Raw genomic sequence first — 7,854 nt, 5'->3', positions numbered from 1 at the left:
AAAATGTTTTCTAATATTCCATTGTGATTTTGTCTTTTATACACAGGTTATTTAAAAGTGTGTTTTTATTCATTTCCAAACATATGGGGCTTCTCTAGGTGCTTTTTGGTTATTTCTAGTTTAGTGGCATTATAGTCAGAATACACACTTTGTATGATTTCAGTTGTTGAAATTTGTTGAAACTTGCTTTATGGCCCTGTCCAAAAAAATGGTTCATGGTTTATGGTCATCATAAAAATGGTCAATTTTTTTTTTTTTTTTTTTTTTTTTTGAGAAAGAGTCTCTCTCTGTCGCCCAGGCTGGAGTGTGGTGGCGCTGTCTCCGCTCACTGCAAGCTCCACCTCCGGGTTCACGAAAAATGGTCAATTTTTAGAGATACTCTGTGTGCTTGAAAAGAATGTGTATTGTGTAGATATCTTTGCTTTCTTCCTGATTTTAGGAATATGGCTTTCAATCTTTCACCATTTTGTATGATTTAGCTATAAGGTTTTTGTAGGTGCATTTTATGAGGTTGAGAAAGTTGCCTTCTTATTCCTAGGCTGCTGATAACTTTTATTATGGATGGATTTGAATTTTGTTAAATAGTTTTCCTGTATCAATTGATATGATCATGTGATTTTTCTTCTGTGGTTATTATGGTGGACTGTATTGATTGGTTTCCAGATATTGAAATAGTCTTGCTAGTCCTGGATAAACTCCATTGATCCTGATATTTTATTTTTTTCATATATTCCTGTGTTTGATTGCTAATATTTTGTTGAGGATCTAAGCTCATGAGGGATACTGGTCTGTAATTTTCTTTTCTTGCACTGTCTTTGTCTGGTTGCTAAAATCTCTAAATACAATGTGTATTTGTTTTATTAGTATTTTACTTTCTGCTGCATCAGTTTTTGCTTCACATGTTTTGGAGCTATGTTATTTGGTGCATTTACCCCTAAGATTGCTATGGCTTCTTGATGAACTTATTCCTTTATTGATGTGTAATATTCTTCATCCTTAGAAATTTTCTTTGCTCTTCAGTCCAATTTAATATTCATATAGCCATTTCTGAGGATTATGAGCTCCTCTCACTTATGAACATAAATTCAGAAATTCTTTAAGAAGTAGCAAACTTACTTCAGTAATATCTGCAAAGATTATGTTGTATTAATTTCAAGGATGCCAAGGTTTAATTTTAGAAAACAAGAGATTAAAGGAGCAAATCAAATTGTCTCAGTAAATGAAGAGAACAATTTTGATAGAAATTCAACATTCACTTGTAATTAAACACATCTTTTAGCAAGTGGAAGAAATATTAGTGTAAATAATACTCACTGCTCTAACAAGCAAAGCAAAAATCTCCATGGCTTACTGGTGGTAGTGATGGAGGCAGTGAGCATGGTGGTACGATCTGTGGTGCGATGCCTGGCATAGCCTATAGTGGTGTCTACCTTGGAGTAGCTATGCAATCTCCGAAGCTGATTCTTTGGCTCTCTGGGGAGTCTGCAAGCTACACAATGTCCTTTATTACACATATTTTCTGCTTAGTTTTGTGAGAATTAGTTTCTATTGTTTCCAACTAAGAATTCTGACTGATAGAAAATGTGGTGCCTGATGTGTAGCACATCAGTGAATAGTAAGGACCCAAATATTTCAAATTGGAAGGTTGATAACCTTTATTATATTGTGGCAAAATATTTACCAAACTGTTGCCTGTTGTCTTTCGAGACATTGGCCATATGCCAACCATATGGCATATGTTAGAAGAAATACAGAAAAAAAATCACAGCACTGGGGCTCGTTTTTGCAGAGTTCAGCAAAGTTCTAAAGAAGAGAAACAAACTCAGGCTCGGGCTAGGAGGGGACTACATCAAAATCATGGCCATCACATAATTAGTTAAGAACTCTTAAATAATTAAGGTACACTTTTGGGCTTCTAGAAAGTTTTAAATGTGTAGTACCATAAAAGCCCAATGTGCTCAATTCTTGTCAATAATTCCTCATTAGATTCGTTGTGTGAATAAATAGAATGGACAAAAATAAAAACCTTCCATTTATTTTTGAAAGATCTGTATTAGCAAAAGCACCACCAGTCTGGACTAAAGGGGACTGATTATTCAAGATATAAAAAAACTTCTAAGCTTCTGACTTCATATGAAAAGAGAGAAAAAAGATAAGGCTATTCAGCCACCAAAAAGTGCACATTCTCAAAAGTGCCCTTTTCAGAAGGGCACTTTAGAAGGACATAACCCAAGGAGTATTATGGAGAAGAAAAGACCTTTCAGAGGATGGATCTAAGAGTCACCGAGAGCAATGAACTGATGCAGAAATATAAGCTTATTGTGGGAAAAGTAAAAATAGAGATGAGCAAAAAGAAATAACCTCTCATCCTACCACCCTGTCAGAGACGCATTTAACCCTGAATGCTTTGGTGAATAGGATTCCAGACTTTCCCCTGTGCCACCAATAACTCATGCCCTTCTGTGTAGCTTCTGTTAATGCTCCTGTGACTCTGTTCTTTGCATTGAGCCACATGTGGTGGCTCTCCAGGATTCTTGAAAACAACTCAGCCCTGGGCTTTCTGAGCAGCTTATTGGGAGTATAGAACACCTTTTATCGTCCCTTTGAGATCTTGGCTGGATGCCACCCTTGGCTCCTCTCTGGCTCACTACCCTCCTCTCCTGGCCTTCTTCACCAGCTCTGGTTAATGAAACTTGATGGATCATAGTGCCAAGAACTGTGCTTGGTGCTGGGGGCACAAAGATGCATTTTACAGAGTCCCTGCTCTTAAGGAGCTGACCGAGGATCTAGTGGGTAGAACCAATGTATAAGCAGAAACCACTAAAATAATCTAGTCACTAATTTCAACATTGTTCCCATGAGGGAAGCATTTAAAAATGATTTCACACACAGAGTTTTGTCCCTAATTTAAGAAAAAACTTATAAATCCTGCTAAAACATGGCTTCAGCTAAGAAGTCCCAATGAATTTTAAATGTTCATTTAACATTTAAAGCAGCAGATTTATGAGAAATCTATTCAAAATGTTGAATTTATGGTAGTTGTACCCTTTCTACATGTTTTGCTTATAGCTCAAATTAGCCTTTTTAAAAAACACAGTTGCTTAATGATGCTGAATTAATCATTCACTCAGCAATAATTAGTTTTTACCAGTGGAAGCACGATGACTTTTCTTATGAAACATGGAGGAAAACAACTCATTTAGTGATTTAGTGGCAGAATAGTATGTTGGAATTTTGACTGCAGTAACTGAAGATGAGTAGGGTTATTGAGATCATACTTTTTTGCACGTTAAAATCTATTTCTTATTAATTTATTAATACAAATAACACTTGTTTTCTACTTGTGAATGCATATAGAGCCACTCACTTTTATTTTATTTAATTCTCACAAAAACCCTAAGGGTGGCCGGGCACGGAGGCTCATGCCTGTAATCCCTGTAATCCCAGCACTTTGGGAGACCAAGGCAGGCGGATCACGAGGTCTGGAGAGCGAGACCATCCTGCCTAACATGGTGAAACCTCATCTCCACTAAAAATACAAAAAAAAAAAAAAAAAAAAAAAAAAAAAAAAAAAATCCAGGCGCAGTGGCAGGTGCCTGTAGTCCCAGCTACTCAGGAGGCTGAGGTGGGAGAATGGCAGGAACCTGGGAGGCGGAGCTTGCAGGGAGCCGAGATCGCGCAGTGTCCAGCCTGGGTGACAGAGCGAGGAGACTCTGTCTCAATCAAAAAAACAAAAAACAAAAAACAAAAAAACCCTAAGGGTAGGTATTTATATCTACATTTTTCAAATGAGGAAACTGAGGCTTAGAGGGATTAAACGACCCAATCAAGATCAGAGGACTTATATAGAGCAAGGAGAAGATTTGAACCTAGGTCTGCCTCTTCACCATTGTGATAAACTGCTGAATAATGGTCATTGTGAGCACCATTGTAAGCACTTCACAGGTATTAAATTACTTAATCCTCTTTAACAAGTTTATGAGAAATCTATGACTATTACCACCTCTATTTTAGAAATGAGGGGCCGGGCACGGTGGCTCAAGCCTGTAATCCCAGCACTTTGGGAGGCTGAGACGGGCGGATCACGAGGTCAGGAGATCGAGACCATCCTGGCTAACACGGTGAAACCCCGTCTCTACTAAAAAATACAAAAAACTAGCCGGGCGAGGTGGCGGGCGCCTGTAGTCCCAGCTACTCGGGAGGCTGAGGCAGGAGAATGGTCTAAACCTGGGAGGCGGAGCTTGCAGTGAGCTGAGATCCGGCCACTGCACCCCAGCCTGGGCGACAGAGCAAGACTCTGTCTCAAAAAAAAAAAAAAAAAAAAAAAAAAAAAAAAAAAAAAAAAGAGGGAACAGAGGCACAGAGAGAGTAAGTCACTTGCCCTAGGTCCCTGAACTCATAAGTAGTGGGGCTAGGTTTTGAACCCAGGCCTCTAACTCAAGCATCCATTTTCTGCTCATCTCACTCAAGGAAAGCCATTATTGTTTATTAAACAAACTGCTTTTTGATACACATAAAATATTAAAAAAATAAGCATTAGCAAGTGATTTGTTCATGAGCTGTGATGGCCACTGTGAGCTTCCCATTGCACTGGACGGTGATTGTGAGAAAAGACAAGACCACAGTTTTTTTTATAAAGCAGCATCTCACTCTGTCACCCAGGCTGGAGTGCAGTGGTATGATCATAGCTCACTGTAACCTCACACTCCTGGCTCAAGTCATCCTCCCGCCCCAGCCTCCCAAAACACTGGGATTACAGGCTTAAGGCATGGGCATGGTCCCACAGTTCTTGTGTTCAGTGAGCTAGATGGCTCTTATCAGATGATTACAAGGACAATGGTGCTTTCATGGAGGTTCAGGAGCCAGGTGTATATCTAGCAGGGAGCAGGCTGGCCTGCGAGATTGAAAGCGAAGTCCCACAGATGGTCAGAGCCGTGCCATCTCCTTGGGATGACAGAAAGCTGTCCATGAGCTGGGTGTAGTGGCTCACGCCTGTAATCCCCACACTTTGGGAGGCCGAGGTGGGCAGATCACGAGGGCAGGAGATTGAGACCATTCTGGCCAACATGGTGAAACCCTGTCTCTACTAAAAATACAAAAAAATTAACTGGGCATGGTGGCAGGCACCTGTAATCCCATCTACTCAGGAGGCTGAGGCAGGAGAATCACTTGAACCCGGGAGGCAGAGGTTGCAGTAAGCTGAGATCGCGCCACTGCACTCTAGCGTGGGTGACAAAACAAGACTCCATCTCAAAAAAAAAAAAAAAAAAAAAAAGGAAAAGAAAAAAAAAAGGCTGTCCATGCAGAAGCTGCCATGTCCATTTCCACAAACAACGACCTCTGGCCCCCAGGGCCTTCAGCCAGCGAAGAGAGGAAAAGGCATTTGGAGCGTGTCACAACTTTTCAGCGTGCCACAACTTTTCAGCTGTGATGAGAGACGCTAGGCACTGGAAGGCTGGCTCCAGTGAGTGGCATTTGTTCTTTGGAGTGACCCTCTGATCAGAAGAAGCCATCTGGACCAACTGTGTCCCATCCTTCTCAGCTCTCCTTTATCCGGGAGGGAGGGGTAAGATGCTGAGGACAGCACAGGCTACAGGGATCCAGCGGATCCAGAGATCCACTGCTAGGGCTGAACGCTGGCTAGCACTTGAAGGGGGTGCTGATACAAAGAGCCATCCAAGGACACTGGAAGCAGCAGAAACCTTCACTGGGCAGGAAGTGTTCCCAGCACCTCGAATCTCCAAGAAAGGCTGAGGCTCTTCTTGTCAAGGGAAGAGTTCGGGACGCTCTTGGTAGCAGGAGGAAAGCTAGGATCCAGCCACCTAGCAGCCTGTCTTTCCTTTTTGTTTTTAGTCTTTCCTATTCTCCTCTTTGTGCAGACAGAATTAACTTCTGCATAACACCTTGCAAATCTCCAAATAAACATCATGGAAAATATTATACCATATGAGCAAGTTATTGGACATCTCTAAGTCTTACTAAGTCTCATCCGAAAGGTGAGGAAAACCACAGGATCTATCTTATAAAATCGAGATCAAATGAGCCAGTTTGTGTTTTAGCTCAGTGCCGCAAAATAATTATGCCTGAGTAATCCAAGTCTACCACCTGCTGGCAGCATTAGGTAAGTGCAGAATTTGTTTCATCAAGAGGCTAAAAACTGCAAATTGGGATAGCAAATGCTCAAGAGAAGAATGGCCCACATGATCACTCCTCTGACCCTCTGCCTGGCTTACTGAATGGACCAGATTTGAGATGATTTTCAGTATTGATGTTGGTGTCCTTTAAAAGTTGGTTTCTGAATTATTTCTTGATCAGATTACTTAAACCTGCTTTACATTGACCATTCTTTTGGGCTTCCCTATTTTTCTTAGAATTCTTTAAGGACGCTACTTTGAATTGGTGATTTCATTAGGTAGAGTCTCTCTCTCTCTGAGTGGGTGTGTGACTGTATGCACAAATATATAAATATATGTACATATAGAAAATGTTTTAATATGTATAGAGATGTATATATATACACACATATACAGAGTATTTTAATGTATCTATGTAGAGTGTGTGTGCATTGAGAGAGCTTTAATATATATACCCATTCTCAGCAGCAGATCTAGGTTTTGTGAGCCTAAAATTTATGCAATTTTAAAGTCATCTTTAAGGAAAAGAATACAAAATCGGGCCAGGTGTGGTGACTCATACCTGTAACCCCAGAACTTTAGGAGGCTGAGGCAGGAGCATCACTTGAGGTCAGGAGTTTGAGACCAGCCTGGGCAATATAGTGAGACTTCATTTCTATAAAATATTAAAAATTATCTGAGTATGGCCACATGCACCTGTGGTTTCAGCTACTCTGGAGGCTGAGGTGAGAGGACTGCTCGAGCCAGGGAGGTGGAGGTTGCAGTGAGCCAGCCTGAGTGACACAGCAAGACGCTGTCTCAAAAAAAAAAAAAAAAAAGAAAAAAAAAAAGAAAAAAAAAAGAAAAAAAGAAAAAAAAACCCTGCAAAACAAAAAACAAACCAAAAACCAATAAAAACCCAACCCCAAACAGAAACAAACAAACAAAGAATATAAAACCACGAATTAAAAATTAGATACAAAAAGATTGACTTGTATGAGAAGAGAAGGGGCTTTGGAAGAAGTCTGCACAGTAACAGACCTGAGCTGAAACCTTGTTACCTTTGTAACACATCTCCCTCTGCCTGGTTTCTCACTGCCTCCTTTCCTTGTCCATCTAAGTGCCCCCCAACCTCTCCAGGGTTACTTTTATTGTGCTTTTTGCAGTTTACAGAGTGAAGCACTTTTTGTTAACTTTCTAAAGGGTCCCATGAAGACCTGTCCTGGTCTTTTCTCTTCAACTTATGGGTGCAAACAAATTGTTTTGACATCACTCTGAGACACTACTTGCTGCAGTCAGGACAGAGTCCTCCATTGAGACCTGGGGATTTCCTTTCCACCTGGATGCTGAAGCTGTTGCAGGAAGCATGTCTGGTTATCAAAAATTATTATCCTCAGCTGGGCACGGTGGCTCACACCTGTAATCCCAGCACTTTGGAAGGCCAAGGCGGGTGGTTCACCTGAGGTCAGGAGTTCGAGACCAGCCTGAGCCACATGGTGAAACCCTGTCTCTACTAAAAATACAAAAATTAGCTGGGCATGGTGGTGGGTGCCTGTAATCACAGCTACTTGGGAGGCTGAGGCAGGAGAATTGCTTGAACCTGGGAGGCAGAGGTTGCAGTTAGCCAAGATCGTGCCACTGCACTCCAGCCTGGGTGACAAGAGCAAAACTCCTCAAAGAAAAAAATATATATTATTCTCCTATTTCCTCCTGGGGCACAGCAAATATGTCATGTTTATCC

This window comes from Macaca nemestrina, chromosome 19 (genome assembly GCF_043159975.1).
Source record: "Macaca nemestrina isolate mMacNem1 chromosome 19, mMacNem.hap1, whole genome shotgun sequence".
Taxonomy (NCBI): Eukaryota; Metazoa; Chordata; class Mammalia; order Primates; family Cercopithecidae; genus Macaca; species Macaca nemestrina.
The sequence above is the reverse complement of the archived record's forward strand: the minus strand, read 5'-3'. Positions refer to the sequence as shown.